At 41.6% G+C, this 24,867-nt stretch overlaps 1 pseudogene; it reads left to right on the forward strand.

Annotated features, from left to right (window-relative positions):
• The window catches only part of LOC117247479 (uncharacterized), a 28,828-nt pseudogene that overhangs the window by 1,266 nt on the left and 2,695 nt on the right, over nucleotides 1-24,867 (forward strand).

Genomic DNA, 24,867 nt, shown 5'->3' on the forward strand with positions numbered 1-24,867 from the left:
TCATGTCTGATGAAGGGCCTGTGCCCAAAATGTCACATGTGGTGATATTCAGATTAAATCTTGGGAGCTGTATCTAGTGTGCGGACTCAACTTTTTCTACTATGATGGACATACCCATATCACTTTCAAATTTCACTATTAATGGTAATGTAGCATTTAATTTTAAATAGGAAACAATCGTTAATTTGTTAATGTGTTTATATGATTTAATCTCGACTACTGTATGTTTATGAATTATTTGTTGCAATTAAAAACAATTTTGACTACTATTTGGATGTTGATTATTTGAAACAAATTTTTTTGGGCCTATAAATGAACGCCAATGAATCATGAAAGTAATATCTCAAGTTTTTTTTTTTTTTTTTGCGCATCATCCTCTGAGCACCAGAGTCTGTAACATACAAGCGGTAAGAAGTGCACTGGCTTTCTGAAATAATCATCTTCTGAATAATATCACGTAACGTTTAGCCATCATCTCACTTCCCTTCACTGATCAGAGTCGCTCTCTACGCTGCGGCCACAGCGGGTTTCCATGGCAACGCCTGTCAACTACAGAGATTAAATAGTCGTCGGACATTAACCTTTACATAAAATGCTGCACCCTGCTTTCGTCCCCCCAGCCCGCAACATTAATGTTTACTGTTGCCATGGCAGCAGATGCTGTTTCAGTAGCTAACGTTAGCTTAGCGCAATCTACATATTAACAATGAACAATACAACTACAATATTACATTTCTAAACAAAAAGAGCTACCAACACCAACAGCTGTTCTATCAAAGACTTTAACCAGGGTGTTGCCACTTGTCATATCTTACAAGAGTTAAGGTAACCTCACTGAAATGATGTAACCTAACTAAACACGGTGCGGTCAGCACAGACATTACAACTACATTAGTAAGAGTACACTAATAATAAGATGTGAAGTGCTTTGTGACTTTAATCCTACTCGAAATGAAAAATATAAAGGATGAGTTGGCTGATAACTGCCAACTGAAGAAGCAGCCAAGCCACCGTGCCTTTCATACTCAAACAGAAATGTATACAAAAGTGTGTGCCAGATACATAGAATAAATAAACACACACTAATACTCACTGTATGACATTAACATAAAACAATGAATGCACGTTACTTATCGCTGATTATTATTAAAAAAACAACAAGAAAAAACAGCTCATAGAAAGACTGCGTGCTCTTACTTTCACATGCGGAAATGACGTCATCAGCTGGGTGATCACGTGCTATCCGAAGATGGCCGAGTGATACGAGTGCATTTTCGTTCGGGACCGCCGGAAAGTTTGTCTCAAAAATCTGTGTGTGTAAAAAGCAAATCCACAGACGTAGAACTGAGATCCTCAAATGTTTTTTCGATTCACAAATAAAAACTGAGTTCACAAATGCCTGTTTGAAAGGGGTCCATGTCATTGGTTCGACAGCCCATTGGTTCAACATCCCATTAGTCCGACTGTCCGCGGTGCTGAACGGCTCGTGGTGGGCGTATGGTGCGCCGCGACCGGCTTGAGGTGGAGCAGGCTCACGTCTTATGTGTTTGTCACTTTCTTTTTCATTTTAACCCACACCATGATCTTTTCCTAACCCTAACCAAGTGGTTTTTGTGCCTAAACCTAACCAGACCTTAACCACAGGGCATCATGATGATTTCGGAACGGACTTCGGAACAATGAGTTTAATATGGTCTGAACAATGGGATGTCAAACCAATGGGCTGTCGAACCAATGGGCAGTTCCCGTTTGAAAGTTGTAAATGTTAGGAAGATATTCACAAATGCTTTTCATTTATTTGCAAATTAATTTAATGTATTCACAGATATTTTTTGTATTTGTGGAATGTGTATTATATTTACAGATTACACATTTACACACAGATTGTCTAACTCTGCCCACTAATCGATTAGTTGAAGATTATGTACGACTTTAGTCGACCAAAATTTTCTTTGGTTGACTATAGCCCTACAAGTTTGTGACCCAGACACAGGGAACCCACTGGTTGTTGCTGGTTTGTGAATGTTAATTGTTGTTAAAACCACTCTTGAGATGGTGGGGGTACCTCTGTAATCTCATGTAATTTTTCCCCTGTTAATTTGATTTTTTTTTCTTTTTTTTTAATTTTTCATATTATTTTTTGGGCTTTTTGCCTTTAATGTACAGGACAGAGTGAAACAGGGTGAGAGAGAGTGGGGGTGACATGCAGCATGGTTGCAAGCCGGAGTCGAACCTGCAACCGCTGCAGCGAGGCATCGCCTCTGTATATGGGGCGCCGGCACTATCCACTATGCTACCGACGCCCCAGGATTTATTTTAAATTTGTGCTGGTATCTGCCTTGATATCAGCCCTACACCTCAAAGCAACATGGATATCGAAATATATATTTATAGTAAAACTAGAGCCTAGTCCAGCCTTTTTGGGCCAGCGCTCTCCTATTTATTATCCAGGTCCCTTACCACCCCTCATTAATTAAAATGTAGGATAAGTGTCTTCTCTGAATATAAATGGTGATTTTTACCCTGTGTATATTATTTTAAAAAAAGCATGCTATTGAATGCCAAATAACAGATTTGATTAAACTGCACAGTTAGGTATCATTATCATTAGTTTCCCAGGGAGCAAAAAAGCCATGTGAATAGGAATTATATTTGTGAGTCTTGAACAAATGCAACAATTAGAAACTTGACATTCAAACTTTGATTACTGTAGAGCTTCTTTTTGATCACAATCGACAGCCTGTCAGAAGGCGATCATTTGGTGCTGGTTCCAAAAATGAAACTGAGTGTCAGTCACTTCATTTCCTGCATTCTGGTGTTTTTTCTTCCACCAGATTTATCATTCTGGTGGAAATGTCTTCATTTATGTAAGGGAAAACACAATATTCAGGCAACAGGTGGCTATTTAAAATATAAAAAATTAAATGGAATATAATGCAATAAGGCTCTCAGGCACTCTGTATTGCCGTTAAATATTTATTTTCCTCTGAATCAACTTTTCTCATTAAATGTTATCTCTGATAAGTTAACACACATGATTTACTCTTCTATCCTCATTTGTGTCCTCTGTTTGAGGAGGTAACCTCTTTAAATGTGCATGTGGCACCTACGTCAATGATACATTAATTCATTATAATTAATTTATGAATCCTTGGACTTTAGCTATTTAGCTGTTTCAGCAAGATTTCTGCTCATGTTGAATACTTGATGCACATTCAAAACACATCCCACATGCAGTGGCGGCTCCTGCCAAATTTCTCAGGGGGGGGCAATTGTTGTGATGATGGCTGAGGTGACCCGTTCAATGGGTAAATTTGAATTAATTTGGCTCTACAATGACTGAACAATCCACTGTGGTCATCAACAGACTAATTTTCAGCAGTTTGCCCACACAAATACCTTTGAATGTGAACAGAGACCTGTTTTACCATTAATCAAATAAAATTGACTAAGGTATTCACTGAGTCATTGTCAGTCCTAATCAGAAAACATTTTATTATAGCTAAGTGGGAATTCATTTTGTGTTCTGATTAAAGAAATAAATGCAGGCATACCCTACAACTTAATACAATGCACATCACATGGTATCACTGCTCTTTGACCTGACCTGAATGTTTATTTGTTGTTGTTTTTCAGTTTCAGTTATATACTGGGGGGACATTTTGGGCATTGGGGGGGGACGTGTCCCCCTCAATGTATATTGTGACTACTGCCCTGTCAGCATGCATAATTAGGCCTCAGTTGTCTGGGTGCACAAAGGTGAAGTCACTGGTCACTGGTCATACAAAGTTTGATGGAGTGCCAACTGGACAATATGGAGATATTTGCATCTTGAAAGCTGGATTACAAACGTGGATAGACAGGGAGAAACACACACAAGCCTAAGACGTGGTAAGATAAGATATTCCTCACTATATGAAGTGACGCGCTTTCATGTGATATGCGTGGCATTTCTGTGCGAGCCTGCATTTGCAAGTAATCCATCCAAGAGTAATGTGTGTGCAAAGCTGTATGAAAGCTTTGTTATACATAATTTAGTGTAAATTTATAATTTTTTTTCGCTGTTGGAAAGCTGCGGTTCCGCTGTTTCACGTGATATGTGTGGCTTGTCGCTATGACCTATGGTCACAGAGAAAATCCATAGAGAAGAATGGGTGTGAATTTGGACGCACTATGCGTCGTTACTTTATAACCTATATGGTTAAAAAGCCTCTTGGATCAGCTGGAAACGTTAGCCATGTTGATCTTGAATGTGACCGCTGCGCAGTGGCGCTGCCTCAAGTGATGTCGGAATAATAGGAAAAATTAGTTTCCGACTGTAAAGCAATATTTCAGTGGAAATGGTTGGCGACGTGTTTTTTAAACATTTTGAGTGATAAAATACAACACATCTTCTTTGTAATGTCCATGATGTCTCCACATTACGACTTAAATGCTCATGAACACACAATGAAGTAAGAACGACTTCCCAACATGGGAAATCGGACCATCCGAGGAGCACATGAATGATACTTGGTGGTTTACATATGACAAAAACACGTTGGGGCAAGCCAACACATAGAGATTGCATTGGAGTGCCTGCATTTAGAAAAAAAGCCTTTTACATGAAAATCTATGAGAGTGAATCGGGGTGATGTCCAGCCAGGCTGACGTTGCCCCAAAGGGTCGGAACACGACTTCACACTGCCTCTGAGGCAGGACGAACTGTTTCGTGTGAAAATTATCAGAATAATTAATGTATTGTGTGTATATATGACAATAATGATGATGATGATATTCATACATTTATTATCATCATCTTTCTTTTGTGGCTCAAGGAGGGGCAGCGCCCTATCACCCTCTATTGGCCAGCCACCCCTGCCCACATGTCTGAGTTCTCCAAAAAGTCAAGAATAAAGTCATAATTTTTTGGGAAAAAAAGTCCTGCCCTAAAGTCTGCTGTGTATCACATTATTGCTTTGCACTTTGGTATTCCCTTCACTGGTTGACAGACACAGAGCCCCGTTTGGAACTCTCTCTGGATGAGACAAAAATGAGGTGGAACATAGAAACTAGATCTAACAAGGAGAGACGACTGTACACACCACTAACGTAGGCAAGGCTTGCTGTTAAAAAAGAAAGCGAAGCAGATGCAACCACAATCTCTTGGCCAAGCTTTTGACGCGCATATAATTGACAGGACCGGCCGCTTCATAGTAAATAGTGAAAATCTGCATGCAAAGGCTTCATTGAAAAAGCTCTCTGAAGTTTATTAACATCGACATGTTTCTGTGTCGATGCAAGATTAATGCCTCTGTGTCGGATGTTATCCGCAGCTGCGAGGCTTCGTCCATCCATCCATCCATCCATCCATCCATCCATCCATCCATCCAACCATCCATCCATCCATCCATCCATCCATCCATCCATTCATCTTCAACCACTTATCCGAAGCCAAGTCGTGAGTGCAGCAGGCCAAGCACAGCATTCTAGACGTCTCTTTCTCAATGGTTTCCAGCTCTTCCTGGGGGATGCCGAGGCGTTCCCAGGCCAAATGAGATATATAATCCCTCCAGCATGTTCTGGGTCTGCCCCTACACCTCCGACAGGAGTTGCCCAGGAAGCATCCTGATCAGATGCCTGTACCACCTCAACTGACCCGTTTTGATGTGAAAGAGCAGTGGCTCTACTCCGAGCTGCCTCCAGATGTCCGAGCTCCTTACCCTATCTCTAAGGCCGAGCCCAGCCACCCTTCTGAGGAAACTCATTTTGGCCGCTTGTATTCACAACCTTATTCTTTCATCATTACCCAACGCTCATGACCATAAGTGAGGGTTGGGACGTAGATGGACCATTATATCAAAAGCTTTGTCTTCTGGCTCAGCTCCCTCTTCACCATGACAGTCCAGCACAGCACCTGCATCACTGCAGATGCTGTGCCAAACCACCGATCCATCTCACGCTCCATTCTACCCCCACTCGTGAACAAGACCCTGAGATATTTGAACTTCCTCACTTGACGCAGTAACTCACTCCCAACCCAGAGGGACCAACATTTTCTATCGGGAACAGATTGCTAGATTGCATAGACCTGGATTGCATAGAATCATAGCTTGGAGGTACTGACTCTGATCCTGACCGCTTCACACTCAGCTACAAACTGCCGTAGTGCATGCTGGAGATCATGGTGTGATGAAGCCAACCGGACCACATCATCTACAAAAGGCAGAGATGCAATTCTGAGGTCACCAAACCAGACGCCTTCCTCTGCCTGGCTGCACTTTGAGATCCTGTCCATGAATATCACAAATAGAATCCAAGACAAGGGAATCAGAGGCTTCGATCCAAGCGGCAAATTATGATAAGTAGGGATGAGTTCAAGTTGTTCCGTGTTAGCTCATACTACCCAGACAAAGAGAGCTGGAGGAGAGCGGCTCACCATTCTTTGAGTATTCTTCAGCACTATGTCGAAACAGCTGCTCAGCGGCTGTCAGCTGTTGCTCCCCCCACCCTTGTAACTGTCACAAATAGATTCTAATTCTATCTGTGACCGCATCGCAAATGCTTTGGCAATTTTCACTTGCCCCTGCAATTCAGTTGTGAAAAATACCTATAAACATTGCAACAATAACATCGCAATTTTTTAGAAAAGCTGCTGTAAAATCAGGTGTTTCAGGCTGCAACAATAAAAAACAGCCAGGGACTGATGTATGGAAGTCCTAAATAAACATCATGAATATAATTTTTCTTGAAGTATGCAAATGGTATTTGATAGCATATAAAAGCTCTTAAATAAAATGTTTTGTTAGATTTAAACTTTTACTTTCATTAGGTTCATTAGGCTCAAAGACTACATACGTAATAAGGTTCTGAAAAAACATCATGATTTGGCTTAAACTAAGTACATATGGTATGTCATGAACTATAAGTCACATATGTCATACTCCTCGTGACTTACATATATCACGTACTTAAAATATGTCAATGTTGCCTTTAGGTGACATGCTAGACAAAAAAGGCCCTTGTTTGGCCCATGACCTCAACACATGGACTTAGTAGGTCTTCATAGTAGTGTTGCATCAGGGCTCAGAGGGTTATTAATGTGGTTAATATAGACACCAACTCTTAATTCTCATGTGACATATATGGAAGTCCAAACAAAGAGCTCTCAATAAAATGTACCTGAAATTGCCAGACCAAATCGCAAAGGTTAATTAGTCTGGCCCCTTGAAGTTTCCAACAGAATGGTGTCACTGCTGTACACCAGAATACCTCTGAATGCAATTGGATAGACTGGATAGACAGTCACTATGTCAGATTAGGCGGTTGTGGAGCCATAAAATCGTGCCGTGACTTGGCCGACAGACATGACAGACTGTTGTTTATTGTTTATTAAATGAATCCCCATTAGCTTAGGCCTTGGCGACTGCTAGTCTTCCTGGGGTTCATAAAACATAACAGACATAAATATAATGGACAAAAACACCAGATGGCAGGAGCTAAAGTAATGTACGCAAGCATGCAAGTCACTGAATCCTCCACAACAAGTTCCTGCAAATGTTTCACAATATAAGCCTATTTAGAAAATAAAGTGATTCTCTCAACCGAAGTTATAATGGGCTTTTAATTTTATACAGGTACAGGAAGTGCTGAGTTTGAAATGACGGCCCGATGGATTAACTTTATCAAGGCAAACGGGAGCAGATAAAAAATAAAAATATAAAAATACAGAGGAAATAATAAATAACGGCCCGTTTATAATGTTGTCTGTTTCAAATGAAGCTGGGAGCCTCTGCAGTTGTGGTAATTATGTGTGTGTGTTTAATTTTCTTAATTTATGTCAGTCTCCATTATGAAGAAGTAACATTCTTTGCTAGCTTGATGCTAATGGCAGTACTCAGGGGCTTGATAAAGTGCCTCTGCTGTTTCACACCATCTATTTTCCCTTTTTACTCTGTGTGGTAATGTCCCTTGAGAAAATATCAAAAAGGCTGGGGTGTTGTTGTCCTGTAGTTGCCAATGGCAGCAGATCGCTCTGTGTTTCTATTGGTCAAAGTGACGGCTGTGACAGGAGCAGTCATGAATGAGAAAAAAACAAAAAAAAAAAAACATGCTAGACTTTCTGTTGGAATGTCCTGAGGTGTCCCAGACGTGGCGTTGGTTGTCGTCTACTATGACACACTACATGAGATGATGTTCAGACTCTACTTACTAAGTGCACCGGAGGTGTATGCCGGGTGGTAAGAGTGTGCACCCAATGCCCAAACAGCACTCCTATTTACAGTGTCAAGCATGCTGTGAATCTTTGGTCTGAACTGGGCTTTATTGGGAAACATCCAAGCAGAATGTGTGATGCCTGTAATCATACAGACTGTGGATCATGTGATGTGTCCTAAATATGCATGTGAAAGACAGTTGCTGAGGAATAAACTGGAGCTTAAAGGAATAAAAGACATGCACTTCAAAATAATTTGAAAAAAACCCCCAAAAAACTGATAATATTCCATACAATTCAAATATATTAAATAACATTTTATAACAAAGCACTTTTTTGTATTTTACATATTTATTTCTGTTCATGTCATTATTTATTTAATATCAGCCATTATGGAGATCCATATGTTTGTAGCCCACTAAGTATCCATTTCATACCACCAGACTACATTTATTTATTAATGCTACACTTCTCATATTTTTGCAATTCATCATTCTCTAAACCATTATGTACAAGTATGGTGTCCAATTACCAATAACGAGGTTGTGATAAACTCCATCCATGACAGAGTGAATCAATATAAATCATGTGGCACATCTTTGGAGTCCAGTCCAGCTGCCCTCCATAGTCTGCATGGATCTGCTCTTTTTCTTTCTGCGGGGCTGAGGAGGGATTGCTGCAGCCAGCGTAGCCTTGGGCGTGCTTTCGGGGGGCTTTGGGCTCAGGCTTTGAAGCAAGCTGTGAGGGCCTGACCACTGCAGCTTTCCGGATGTGTGTGTGAATGCTCGTGTATGTGTGTGTGTTTGAGTGTGTATCTGAGACAGCCTGAGAGAACTGTGAACGTGATTCTGCATGTCGATGCACATATAAATCCCTAAATGTTTGTCAAGGGGCTTTTTCTAAACAGTGTTGTGTCGCATGTTCTTGTCAGAGATGTCTCATCTCCATCCCCACAGAGTGCTATTCAACATGAGGGTGCCTTGCATTTGTCTTTGTGATAGATGGAGATTTGCCTCTGAGGATGGGGTAGATACCCAGTTAAAACAACGGGCTATACTGTATGTCAGCCACATCATAGTTAATTCTCCAGAGACTGATGTTTAAGTAGATTCCCTCCATTCTGCTGGACCTTTGCTTTTCAATATCTGAGATATGTGTAGCTGCAGACACATCCCGTTTGTAGTGTACACAACTCGCCCCAAAACTCGCGCCCACCACTAGTACAAGGCAAACCCACTGTAACAGCTAGCTGAAGCCTGCTACAATGCTACACTTAAATGAGACAAAATGTAGCAATAATCCACTTTATCATTCACAATACATGAACATATGGTTCAAGATGTTTCCAATTACCCATATCCTAATTTTAACCGCTCTCTTTTAACATAGTACTTCATAGTGTTGCACGGTATACTGATACCAATGGTAGACCGCAGAACTTAAACACCACGGTACATATGACACCATAATGTTGGAGTACCGTAGTACTACGGTACCCCACGGTACCACCATTGTGGGATAAGTTCAAAGTCCAATCGCAAGAGGGTGAGTATCCTCGCATTTGCGACTAAAAATAGTTTTCTGCGAGCAAAAGAAATCATTCAGGAGCACGCTGTGCAAGTTCAGATTTCAACCAGCAGCAGAAACGAAAGGCGAATCCTGCCCATTGTGGGTTGAACGGGGGTCACAGACAGGAATATGGTGGAGCGCTACGGCCACACAAGATAACGCAGTTTACCGGCAACTGAGAACTCCAGGTCCAAAAATTTCCTTTTTGTTGGTGTCATGACTGCCCAGGAGTACCTGAACAGCCAAGCCGTGGCGGCACACAGGTATGTGACGTGTCAGAGGAGAAATGAGCTGTTCACATTTCTCTCTTTGTGGCAGGTAGCGGCCCACAAACCTCACCGCACTTAAAGGAGCTATATGTAAGAAATATAAAGCAAATAGTCATAAAATCCTCCTAATATGTCTCAGAGACTAAGGAATAATGTTCATATAACATACTGATCTCACCGACAACAATAGTACAGCCAGAATATTCGCATTTAAAAAAAAATTTTATGGTCCGCAAATCATGTTTATGTTTTGAATTTGTGTTTTGGCCTGTTGCGCCACCCACCGCCGTCTACCAGTCACGCAGTCAGTAGAGTCTCAGCATCAGTTACAGTTACGACTGAGCTACAGCAGCACGGCAAGCAGCATTAGCAGTGTCCCGGTACATAGCATTAGCAGCCGGCTCCTCATCAGCTGTATCCCGGCAGCAGCGTTAGCAGCAGAGAAGCCGGACTTGCTCGAACGGTCTGCTGGAAAACTGAAGATCAAGGACGCGGCGACGCAGCCCTGCCACGGCAGCTGCCGGTGGGTAAACAAATCAGTCTCCAGCGTGCCGCTGTCCAGCAGCCTCGAATCTGTAGGGGAGGGGGGGGTGGACACGACTCGCGGCAGTATTTTGAATTTGAGTGCAGTAACCGTTTTGGCCACATTCTTACATATAGCGCCTTTAAGGGACTGTTCTTAACTTATCAGAGGAGGTGGGTGGCTGGTTGATTTTTATCTTATTTATTTATTTTATTTTGATCCCCCCTATGTTAATTACTTATTCATACTTCAAAAACAGCATCAATATGTCAATAAGTAATTTATTCCATTGAAATATCATTGATGTATTATAGAAAAGTGGTTTATCTTTTTATAAATGACAAAAGGCACATCTGCCTAATTTTTGTTTAGTATCGTGATACTACTCAGAACTGTGATACTTTCACTGGTATCATACCGTGGGTCCCAATTTTGGTACCATGACAACAACAGGTACTTCATACCTAACATTAACTAATTGTTAACAGAATTAGCATGAGTACCTAGATGAAGCCTTTCCATTACTCTTACCCTAATGTTAACCACCTCTCTTTTAACGTAATACTTCATCTAGTGTTAGCTAATCACAAACTTAGCTTTAGCATAAGTAACATGATGTAACCCTTCTCATTACAATAACCCTTACCTCAACCACCTCCCTTTTATCATAATACTACGTAGCTAACATTAACTAATCGCTAAATCTGCATTAGCATAAGTAACAAGATGTAACCCCTTCCCACTACCCCTACCTAAAATTTAACCACCTCTATTCTAACATAATACTTCTTGGCCAGCTAATTGCTAACTTAGCATTAGCATAAGTAACACGATTTTGCCTTCCCATTACCCTTTCCCTAACCAAAGGAAGCTATAGTCCCATTTACACTGCCAGATTTTCGGCGAATGTTGGGCTGTTTTGCAGGCAAGCTGCGAGTGTTTAGACACACAGAGCCATATTGGCGAGTTTATCCGAGGTGCCCAGTTTTCCGCCATGTAGGGGTAAACGTATCGGCAGAACCTTTTTGATTTAAAAAGAACAAAGTGCCCTTCCGCCATGGGAGGGGCTGTTGATGACGCCACACATGTGACCCACTGGTGGTGGACTAACAGGAAACAGCAGATAGCAGGAATGAGCAGCTAGTAGCAAGAGGGAAACGCAAACCTGACAGACACTGTAAAGATGGGCAACTGGGGAGACAAGGAATTGCATGCCCTCCTTGCCCTGGCAAACGAAGAGGCATTAACCATCAAGTGACAGGAATGGTGAAAGACAGGCCAACTTATGAGAGAATCGACGAAGGACTGAGCAGCCGTGGCTTCCCTCGGAGTACGTCACTGTTTACGTCACACGCTGAGCTACACGTTTTGTTACTTGCTCACATCCACCATTGCCCTGAAAAAAGGCACATTCTGTATGAACAAAAGTAGGAAGGCCGCATTTTGCTGCATTCCCTGATTTTGTTTTTATACTGCCAATGCTGAAAGAAGTGATTGGGCTTTCCTGCAAATTTGCACAATTCCTATTTAAAAAGGGCTTATGAAGAAGGAAGGGTCATGGAGTCAGTGACAGTGTTTGAGGAGCCAGACTTTCGTGTCAGTTCTATTGGAGTCAATATGGCTGGCACAACAAATCATACTATAACCCATCATATCTTTGTGATGCTTGCCGACGTTTTTTATCTAAATGTGTGTGTTTATTTCTCAAATTACTGGTCTCCAAATAGATCATGTCTCTGTCCAGCAGATCTGGTGGAAGGACTTTTCAAATTTGAAACAATATAGATATGACGGGTTAAAGTGTGATTTGCCGTGCCTGTTTACAAGGTCTTTAGTATCCCGGTTTTGAAGCTTATCTCGATGAGCATATCTGGGATATGATGTTTCCATGGAACACAGAGAAACCGGGTTATTCATATCCCTGTATACATGATAAATACCAGTAACCCGTTTTCTGATCACTGCATCCTATCTGCGCAGGCGTGTTACGTCTTTTACGTCTTTTGTTTACAACAGATTGAGTGGGAAATGTGATATATTTATTATATTTAGAAGTAAGACAAAAATGAGACCTCTGTGGCTTCTAGCGGGCTTAGCATTAGTATATACTCACATTGCATTACAGCTATGGCTCATCCACTTCATCTTCAGCAATGGCAGGAGAGAGCGACAACAAATATTGAACACGTCACCAACTTTGATAGGTATTCGGCTGTCATTTCATCATTTTCAGGCAAAATTCAGTCTCTTCGTCACTCCAAAAATGGGAAGCTCTCGTTGCCGCCATGTTGCTTGTATATCTGGTGCATCACTCTGGCACCTGCGCACACGGTGGGCAGCCGTCAGAGACGGGGATAAGGCGTTTACATGCTCCAGTATCCCGGCTGCTATCGGAGTACTCCAGGTGGCAAAACCAGGTTTCTTGAAACCGGGAAAAGGGCAAAACCCGGTTTCTGAATTCGGGATATGGTGTTTACATACTGACGTCATGGCCATTTCTTCTCTTATAACGTAATATATCACAGCTAGCTAATCGCTAACTCTTTAATTTTGTCAGGCCTTCCGCTTCCAGGCCAAGCAATGAAGGGGAATATTTGTGGACTGATTGCGGACTGACATGTCTATATGGTGGGCAAGTCATGTCGCTAAAGGGTGGGTCACATAGCTGACAGACCTACTCTTAATCTACCCTTGCAGCCACCATTTAAAAAAAAAAACTTTAACACAATGCACCCACAATGTGTTCCTTTATCCATTTACCTATTTGACTAATGTTCCTGCAATTTGATCCACTCTCATCCAATCACAGATGGATGGAGAGTGATTTTCTGCACTCAGGTTTGCTTGATTTTCATCAGTTTGCAGTTGGCAGGCATGCATCTCTGTCCGTGCTGGGCATTTTATTCAGTAGATGAAAAAACAGCTGGGCCACTGTAGAGGGATCCCTCCCTCTATCTGTAACTGACTGTACCCAGCCAGCTCTTAGACAAGATAATAAAAGTCTCCACGATGTGTTCTCTCCAGGAGGACATCATGTACTGTACCACATGAATAATAAAACCCTCTTGAGAGACATAAATCCTGCTGTCTAATCAGAGCTTTAATTTGACTTTTTTATGGCCCCCCAAAATTTCTAAGCCTCTGAAACTGCATTTAGACCTTGAGGCTACTGAAATCTACGCCAATTAAATTGCTGTGGGTGGGCTCTCTACATGGAAACTCTGGTATTAGCCAAGTTGGATGCTGTTCTCAAATAAAATGTTAGGATGCCTTTTGGTCATTTTGCTCACCACCTCAATTGTAGAGCTTTGGGGATGCAGGAAGAATTACACGGGTTGGGGCAAGAAGTGTAAGCCTCATAGGTCATTAACATTCACATATTTTTTTTCTGTTTTTAATTTTGCTGAAGGAAGAGGGAACGGGTCTTTTTTTCGAGAGCAGGGATTTTTTTTATTCAGACAGTCTTTTTTAAATTAAATTTCAGCCTTCAGGCTCTCATGTGTGCCACAGGTTATAAAGGTGGATTTTACATGCAATGGATTAATCCTGTCTCTGTGTCATCATATTTTAAAAACACAACACATACAGATCCCATTAATTATTACTAATTTAATGACTCTAATGAAGAGTGTATCATTTTGGATGTGCCCTACAGTTGCGCCCCCAAAGGCCACCCTGATACAATCGACCCCCCGAAAATAATTGGAGGCCTCTGTGTGATGTCCTGATGTGAGGTCCTCAAAATCAATGTTCTCCATCAAATTAAAGCTGTTTGTCTTTTCAAGGAAAAGAACACCCAGCCTGTTTAAAGAAAAATGAATCACCTAACATGTATATATAGATACATAACACAACAGTATTGTTTTGGAACTTACATGTTATCTCTACTGGTATTAGTCTATTTACATCAGATATCAGTATGTGATTCCTTAACTCTCCATATTGATATAGTTTTCAGCTAGCCTATACACCTCAACAGCATAAGAATTCCTGAAATTCAGTTATGGCTTTTGGTTTTGGTGTGCCACTCCAAGATTTTTAGTGGCCTCGTCTAGCCACCCCGGTGAAAAAAAACTGTGGGGCAGCACTTGTGCTCTGGCACAGATTAACACGCAGAAAAAAAAAAAAAGATCGCTGAATAGATTTTTATTATTTTATTTCATTTTTGTTTTTATTTTTCCAGTGTGACATAGTAGTGACAGTTTGCAGAGGTGTAGAAAAATATATTAGCATTAAGAAAATAACTTTGACATTATGATATGAATATGATACAGATTTTTAGTTGCTTTTGTTAGTGGGGTAATCATTATAAAAAAATTAACTGCATAAAGTACCATAAAACTTGGATTTATAACCAGGGCTATTATTTGCTTAAATCACTCATATTAACAGGCCTATATTTGGGACAGGCGTCTATTTGGGACAGGCCTTTAATTCCTTTTACACAAAATTGTTGCTCAGCAAAGATGGGAAATACAATCGATTATTTAGACCAGTATAAAAATTGCTCATTTGAAAATTAGGTTTCAGAAATCAGTTATGGATCATTCATTTGATTTAGCTCCGACAGGCAGCGCATTAGAGAGAGAGAGGGAGTTTCAGCACTTGATTACAGTAAAAGTGAAGACTTCACTCATGTCAAACAAAATTCAGCAACGATTATGATGGAACACTATCTGTAGTTTATATGAAATGACCACAATCTCTGAACAGTGCAGTGGTGGTGGCACATAATGTGTTGAAATTATGTAATGGTGAAATGGTTGGGTTTAGGCACCAAAAGATCATGTCAAAGATCATGTTTTTTGCCAAAAATTACTATAGTTGTTGAATGTAAGTACGTCATTATGTGACGTAAGTACAGTAAATAACATTACGTGACATAACTACGTAAAGGACGTAAGTACGTTAATAGAAGTCAGCCTTGTCTTTTAGTTTCACACAGGACACAAACAGCAGTCTCCTAGGTGAAAGTCCAGTGTTTGTTATCCCTTCCACCACTGCAACCTCCTACCTTCACTGACTTTCTCACTCTTTTTACTACCAATGGGGTTGTAACATTAACCACTACCCACTGCGTGAAGCCATTAAACCAGGGAATTTATGTGCACCCCGAAAAAGGATCCTTATTGACTTTTAATCCTACTGTTTTCACGGAGTCATGAACTACCACACAGTACAATAATACTGTCATGACAAATACAATGGTTTCCATGGTAACTGCCTTATTAGCCCAGCCTTTGCTGTAACCAAGTGTGAGATGTAACCTACATTCTAGTGTTAGTGTCATTCGTGTGACATGCTCGACAGCTTTCTGACTGCACACACACACACACACACACACACGCACACACACACTCTTGTATTTCTATCTTCTATCTGTGAGGACCCTCACTGATATAATGCATTCCCTAGCACTTTACACTAACCATCACAATTAATCACCTAACCCTAACCCCATGGGAATGGAGAGCTGCGGATGATGTGTGTCGGCTCATACCTTGCCTTTGGTGGCCCAGTTCAGCTGCCCAGTCGATGGATGAGACAGTTACAGTCACCAAGATAACTTTTTCCCAAGACTACAGTGGCATGCAAAAGTTTGGGCACCCCTGGTCAAAATTTCATTTACTGTGAATAGTTAAGTGAGTAGAAGATGAACTGATTCCAAAAGGCATGAAGTTAAAGATGAAACATGCTTTTCAACATTTGAAGCAAGATTAGAGTATTAGTTTTATTTTGTACGATTTTACAGTGAAAAAAAGGAAAGGAGCACCATGCAAGAGTTTGGCCACCCCAAGACATTTTGGCTGTTAGAAAACTTTTACCAGGGTCTCAGACCATAATTAGCTTGTTAGGACTCTGGCTTGTTCACAGTCATCATTAGGAAAGGCCAGGTGATGCAAATATAAAAGCTTTATAAATACTATGACTCCTGAAACCTTGTCCCAAGAATCAGCAGCCATGGGCTGTCCTAAACAGGCTCCTCTAAACAGCTGCCTAGAACTGAAAACTAAAATATCTGATGCCTACAAAGCAGGAGAAGGCTATAAGAAGATAGCAAAGTGTTTTCAGGTAGCTGTTTCCTCACTTTGTAATGTAATCAAGAAATGGCAGTTAACAGGAACTGTGGAGGTCAAGTTGAGGTCTGGAAGACCAAGAAAACTTTCTGAAAGAGCTGCTCGTAGGATTGTTAGAAAGGAAAATCAAAACCCCCGTTTGACTGCAAAAGACCTGCAGGAAGATTTAGCAGACTCTGGAGTGGTGGTGCACTGTTCTACTGTACAGCGACACCTGTAAAAATATGACCATCTGAGTCATCAGAAGAAAATCTTTCCTGTGTCTACCACAAAATTTAGTGTCAGACAAACAAGGCTGATGTTTTTTGGAAAGAAGTCCCGTGGACTGATGAAGTTAAAATATAACTTTTTGGACGCAATGAGAACACCTGTCCAACTGTTAAACACAGGGGTGGATCAATCATGCTTTGGGCTTGTGTTGCAGCCAGTGGCACAGGGAACATTTCACAGGTAGAGGGAAGGGTGGATTCAGTTAAATTCCAGAAAACTCAGGAAGCAAACCTCACACATCTGTAAGAAAGCAGAAGATGAAGAGAGGATGGCTTCTACAACAGGACAATGATCCTAAACACACCTTGAAATCCACAATAGACTACCTCAAGAGGTGCAAGTTGAAGGTTTTGCCACGGCCCTTATGCATGGTGTTCCTTTCCTTTCTTCACCCTAAAATTATACAAAACAAAAATAATACTCTAATCTTGCTTAAAATGTTGAAAGGCAGGTTTAATCTTTAACTTCATACTTTTTGGAAATCAGTTCATCTTCTACTTACTTAACTACTCACAGTAAACAAAATTTTGACCAGAGTTGCATTTCGGTCCTCACTATGTAGCAAGTATGAGTACACACACACACTTTCACAATGAAGTGCAGGGATTTTCAGCACATGTGACAGTGGGAAGTGGAGAACTGGTGACACACTGGTTTTTAATCAGCTTCACCTTTATCCTCTTTACTACGCTTACACTTTTCAAAATCAGTGTTGCAGTTCAAAGAGGTATAAATAGACAGCTCGTGCAGCGCAAACTGGGGGACATTTTCGTTGATATCTCCAAACTTTCATCCACCACAGTTGAAACCTTTGGGTTAATTAGGCAATCCCTCCCTGACTGCTATAACTGTTTTGATGCCTGGCTTCAAAACACTACTCTGTGTGCTAGTTACATAATGAAAAACATTCCAAAGGCTTGTCATATCACACGTCGACCCGCACGCTGTGTAGGAAAACCTGCTGCCTGAAATTGAAACTAGACAAATAAAGACATTCATAATTTCCACATTAGATAGCCTCCTGTTTCACAGAGCCCCCTTCCCACAGCTGAATTATTCATTTGCTGCATTATTCAACAAAGTGTTATTTATCCTTTCCTTGGGTTTTTAATCTTTGCCAGCAATGACTTTGTTCCAATATTAATGAAACCTGCCCTTTAACAAAGACATCATCTCTGGCAGGGGGAATGGGTGCAGAGCTCAAACAACCAGGATGAGGAATGACTTTGTCACAACAGTTCACTGCTGCAAAGCTTACCTGTCTTCAGGCCTCAGGAGACACACACACACACACACACACACACACACACACACACACACACACACACGGACTTTCCTACTCATTAGTTGAGTCCCGTCGCTTTCTTTCAGTCACGTACTTTTGATGTAATTTTCTTGAATGTTGATGTTAAATAAAACATTATACTCTAATATTAACAGAGTTGCAAGATTTTTTTTTTTTGTTTCATGTCCTGCATGTCATTGTTCCCTTTTTGAACTCCTACTGTCAGTTTATTTATGCAGCTGCAAGTCTTCCTTTAAACTGTACTGAAAAGAGGCCATGTTCCCACAAATGAGCCATGTACTGTTCACTATTCCAAAGTCTCAGTTTGAAAGCACTTTTGGGGTTTTCAAAAACTAATTTGCCCCCACCCTCCGAACTTTTCTATGTAAGCTCTCTGGTAGCCTGCCAAATATGTGGCTAAATAACTGAGGGCTCTAGTTTCCCGGCGCAGCACAGGGTGGCGAACCCCGCGCAGAGCTAGTTTCAAGCAGCGCAACCCGAGCGCGCTCAGTTTGGTAGTTTGGCAAACCGAGGTGCTTTGCCAAAGGTGCGCTAAAAGCTCGCCAGCTGAAACCAGGTCTACTGTCAGCACAGGCAGAGTGCAGCCGGTGTAAGCCGAAGTTTGGCTGACCGGCGGACAGTGCGCACACGTCACCAAAACCTCACAGGCAGGTTTCCAGAATATCAGGCACATTAATGATGCAATAAATAGCCACAAAAACCACTATTCAATGCAACTATCTGCAATCAGCACATAAATGTATCTCTATATCGACTGTCCCGTCACATCTGATGTCGGATCAAAGGGGATTGGGACCGTTTGGCACGTTTGGCACGCGTAATGGAAACCCAACCTGATTTGATTAACACAGCTGCAAACTAATGAGTTCACATCCCTCTCAGCCAACCACAAACAGCCACAGCATCAGATAGGGAGTATATATTCAGCATCTGTCATCTTAGAAAAGTCAAAAGAAAAGAAACAGAGTGAGACTGCAAGAGAGAAAGAGAGAGCGCGCGCGCGCACGAGAGAAACGCAACAGTGACTTACAATTGTGGTGACCTCCTCCCAGGCTACCTTTGCATCATCAGCCCGTGGAGGTCTGCTCGCAGTTGCGTATATTCGGACACTGCGAGCTTGGACCTCCTGGACCAAAACATCAGTTTCCTCCTGGGAGAAGTTTGGCCGTCTGATGCTGCTGCTCTCTTCTGCCATGGCTAATTGAGTAAACTCTAGTTACGCCTTCGTGCGGCGCATTTAAGGGCGAGGAGAGGGGCTCATTTGATTGGTGTGATGTGTGTAAAACCCGCTCCACGCCTTCTCTCCTCCCTCTTTCTGACTTGCGCAGGTAGGAGGGACAGAGGTGGGAAAGAGGAGTAGCTGCGCCAGGCGTACGATGTGCCAAACTTGCAAAATCCGCCTGGCCACACCCAGTTGGTGAAGTGCAGGTGCACTGCGCCACTGCCTCGCCCGGTCTGCGAAACTAGAGCCCTGAGTGTTTTGGCCACATGGGAACAGCAGTACAGGTTAACATGGCAAACGTTTGCCCTTCTACACACAAAACAACATAGTCATTTATCATTCACAGGTGTGTCAGTACTTTCGGACTGTCGTGAGATGTCTGCTACGGTTTAAGATAGGCAAGGTTATGCTGGGTCATTTGTGAGACATGGATGTAGTTACGCCTCATTCCTTACTGAAGTTGCTCACCAAGTGCAAGCTGAAAAAGTTTTTCAGGCTGCTGTGGGCTGCTGTATTTTCTGGTCCTCAGAGACCAAAGTCTCCTCCTTCCTCTGGCTGTGCCGGCTCATCCTGTTTCCATCCCTGAGTGATAACTTACTGTCTCTTTTACAATTACCAAGTGCTATTTGTCTCCATTGTTTCTCTGGTTGTGTTTCTTATACACCATTCCTGATGAACGATCAGAGATCTTCTGTAATTAAGTCTTATTTTTACTGCTTAGTTTAAATATAAATAAATAAATAGATAAATAGGGCTGTTAAGTGATTTGAAAAAAAATATTCTAATTAATTACATGCTCTGTGATAAATTAATCTAAATCCTCTAAATCATGCAACTAAAATCTAAATCTAAGTTAATTAATCTAAGTTAATTGCTGTGAAAGTATTTGAAATATTTATTCAGATGAATTTTGGCAGATGTGTTGCAGTAGAGCTTCTGGAATTTGGATCCAGTTTGGATTGGATTTGGGTCCAAGCAGCATTGTCTCGTCTGCCTCCATCATGTGACAAAGTCAATGTGGCCTTCAATGATGCACCAGGTCAAAGGGCGATTAATCTGCATTAATATTTTTAACGCGTTATTTTTTTTGTGATTAATTATTAGAGATTATTGCAACAAAAAGATTTTGTAGCTTTAAGTAAATATGGTCTCTAGCTGTAACCATACAGAAAACTAAGAGAAATCAAAATGAGATGCTGAATATACACCAGAAGAAAAATAAAGAAAGACCATGTTTGATGCAGTCACTCTAGCCATGATACCACAATCCGCCGCTTAAAACCAATGGCTCCTTCTCTACTCCTTACCCCTCTTCTTCCAGCCCCCTTGCGCAGACCACATCCATCTTCAAAGAAGGGTTGGCTACTTTGTGCTTCACAAAATATTCACAAAATTAGATTTTTGACCAATAATCATCAGTGATGTGGATTAGAGGGTGACATTGGAGTGGATATTCACTCCTGTCCCATCCCACTTCAAGAAAAATACTCTTGTCCCATCCCAATCCCATGACAGAGTAATAAAAACAAAGGAGGTTGACCTTATTGATTACATTACATTATAATGCTTGAAGATAATTTGGAATGAAGGGTTTGAATTATTGTATGTGATTATTATCAAATTCTAGGCTAGCAAGAGTAATGCAACAACAACAACAACAACAACAACAACAACAACGACAACAGCAACAACAAATAAATAGTAGATATCACAAACATGTGAGGTCATGTACTCTTCAAATAAGTGAATAAAGTGCTGCATAATGTAACATTATTTGATGTGGTTTAAGGCTTCAAGCCACTGAATAGTGTTCAGATAGATAGAGGGATGCTCTTATTGCCCAGTGCATTATGTATCAAATACCCACCTCAATCAAATCTAGTGTACAACATACAGATGCATCACCATCATTTAGAATATCGTAATAAGTTCAATATTTTTTGTCATATATATATGTATATATATATATATATATATATATATATACAGTACAGGCCAAAAGTTTGGACACACCTTCTCATTCAATGTGTTTTCTTTATTTTCATGACTATTTACATTGTAGATTCTCACTGAAGGCATCAAAACTATGAATGAACACATGTGGAGTTATGTACTTAACAAAAAAAGGTGAAATAACTGAAAACATGTTTTATATTCTAGTTTCTTCAAAATAGCCACCCTTTGCTCTGATTACTGCTTTGCACACTCTTGGCATTCTCTCCATGAGCTTCAAGAGGTAGTCACCTGAAATGGTTTCCACTTCACAGGTGTGCCTTATCAGGGTTAATTAGTGGAATTTCTTGCTTTATCAATGGGGTTGGGACCATCAGTTGTGTTGTGCAGGAGTCAGGTTAATACACAGCCGACAGCCCTATTGGACAACTGTTAAAATTCATATTATGGCAAGAACCAATCAGCTAACTAAAGAAAAACCAGTGGCCATCATTACTTTAAGAAATGAAGGTCAGTCAGTCTGGAAAATTGCAAAAACTTTAAATGTGTCCCCAAGTGGAGTCGCAAAAACCATCAAGCGCTACAACGAAACTGGCACACATGAGGACCGACCCAGGAAAGGAAGACCAAGAGTCACCTCTGCTTCTGAGGATAAGTTCATCCGAGTCACCAGCCTCAGAAATCGCAAGTTAACAGCAGCTCAGATCAGAGACCAGATGAATGCCACACAGAGTTCTAGCAGCAGACCCATCTCTAGAACAACTGTTAAGAGGAGACTGCGCCAATCAGGCCTTCATGGTCAAATAGCTGCTAGGAAACCACTGCTAAGGAGAGGCAACAAGCAGAAGAGATTTGTTTGGGCCAAGAAACACAAGGAATGGACATTAGACCAGTGGAAATCTGTGCTTTGGTCTGATGAGTCCAAATTTGAGATCTTTGGTTCCAACCGCCGTGTCTTTGTGAGACGCAGAAAAGGTGAACGGATGGATTCCACATGCCTGGTTCCCACTGTGAAGCATGGAGGAGGAGGTGTGATGGTGTGGGGGTGTTTTGCTGGTGACACTGTTGGGGATTTATTCAAAATTGAAGGCACACGGAACCAGCATGGCTACCACAGCATCCTGCAGCGACATGCCATCCCATCCGGTTTGCGTTTAGTTGGACGATCATTTATTTTTCAACAGGACAATGACCCCAAACACACCTCCAGGATGTGTAAGGGCTATTTGACCAAGAAGGAGAGTGATGGAGTGCTGCGGCAGATGACCTGGCCTCCACAGTCACCGGACCTGAACCCAATCGAGATGGTTTGGGGTGAGCTGGACCACAGAGTGAAGGCAAAGGGGCCAACAAGTGCTAAACACCTCTGGGAACTCCTTCAAGACTGTTGGAAAACCATTTCAGGTGACTACCTCTTGAAGCTCATCGAGAGAATGCCAAAAGTGTGCAAAGCAGTAATCAGAGCAAAGGGTGGCTATTTTGAAGAAACTAGAATATAAAACATGTTTTCAGTTATTTCACCTTTTTTTGTTAAGTACATAACTCCACATGTGTTCATTCATAGTTTTGATGCCTTCAGTGAGAATCTACAATGTAAATAGTCATGAAAATAAAGAAAACGCATTGAATGAGAAGGTGTGTCCAAACTTTTGGCCTGTACTGTATATAGAAATATATATATATAGATATATATAGATATATGTGTAGTTTCTACACCATCTAACCTCATGTAACTTTATTTGGCCATGAAACAGCCACCTGCATAACGTTAAATAACGTTACTTTTGAGAGCATGGCACTGACTTAATGAGCTCACATCATGCATGATTAGCTAGTAGCTTTCAACACATTTTGTCACAGCTAAAGCTTCTAACATTAATGCTACTTAGCAAGAACTTAACTTTTTCTTAAACTTTAAGAAAGTTGCTGCTTGGTCGTCGCTAAAATAATAATAAAATTCATTCACTCACCTCATCAGTCAGCTAGCAGTATCGTCATCTTCCTGTCAACTCAATTCAAGTTTTCCACGTTCTGCCGATACATCAGATAACTTCCTGCATGTCGTTTCAAAATAAAAGCTGTCCGGTGTGTTAATTTCTTAACCATGCTGTGTGGGGCTTCCTCAGTTTTTTTCTCTCTGAAATTTTTACCAAGGTCCAGACCTCATTGTCCTCATAGCTGGCTACGGCCATGGTTGTGATGCCATTGCATTGACAAAATCTGTCCACAAATAGACATAGAAACATATAAACATCACTAAATGCTTCTGTGGTTGTTTCCACTGCAAGTAGTGTCACCTGAAATACGTTTCACCACCACAACAACACACACAGACACACACACACACACAGGCTCAAAAGGTGAAAACAACACTAACCGTCATAACGTTGTCAGGCGACTCCAAGAATATCAGCCAGTTCCGAATCATGTCACTGCTCAGTGTTGAAGGGAAGATTTTCTTCAGCATTGTAGCTAAGCAACTGGCTGAGTTCTTCCTCGAGAATGGATACATCGACAGTGCAGAAAGGCAGCATCCCCGGGGTACCAGGGTGTTTAGAGCACATGGGTGTGGTCACTCAGCTCATCAGGGAGGCAAGGGAGAACAAGGGTGATCTGGTGGTGCTGTGGTTAGACCTGGCCAATGCCTATGGCTCAATGCCCCACAAGCTGGTCCTCGAAACACTGGAAAGACACCATGTTCCAGCCGCAGTAAGAGACCTCATCCTGGATTACTACAGTGATTTCAGAGTCTGCAGGATCAACAACATCTGAGTGGCACAGATTGGAGGTGGGAGTCATCATGGGCTGCACCATCTCAGTGATCATGTTTGCTCTGGTGATGAACATGTTGGTAAAATCTGCTGAACCAGAGTGCAGAGGCCCCAAGTCAAAGTCTGGGATCCGCCAACCGCCAATCCATGCCTTCATGGATGACCTGACAGAGACCACTGAGTCAGTGCCTGGAGGCAGATGGATCCTGAAGGGGCTGGAGAGGCTGATGGGATGGGCCAGGATGTCATTCAAGCCAACGAAATCAAGGGTCTTGAAAAAGGGCAAAGTAGCAGACCAGTTCCGCTTCTCTATCGCAGGAACACCAATCCCTTCGATATCTGAGAAGCCGATAAAGAGCTTGGGGAAGTTCTTTGACAGCAGCCTCAGGGATACAGCCTCCATTAAGAACACCTGTGAGGAGCTGGAGGGATGGCTGAAGGACGTCGACAAGTCTGGCCTTCCAGGTAAATTCAAGGCGTGGATTTACCAACATGGGATTCTGCCAAGGATACTGTGGCCACTAGGGTTGGGTACCGTTCATAATTGAACCGATACGGTACCGGTACCGGTATCTGGAATTCGATACCGGTACCAAACGGTACCTTATTTCGGTACTTTTTAACCCTATGGGCCCTAGGCCTTTTTGGGGCATTTTTACTGCCTTTACTTTTAAGCTCATACCACAGTCATTATAAAGGCTACATACACATGC

Source organism: Epinephelus lanceolatus, chromosome 21 (genome assembly GCF_041903045.1).
Source record: "Epinephelus lanceolatus isolate andai-2023 chromosome 21, ASM4190304v1, whole genome shotgun sequence".
NCBI lineage: Eukaryota > Metazoa > Chordata > Actinopteri > Perciformes > Serranidae > Epinephelus > Epinephelus lanceolatus.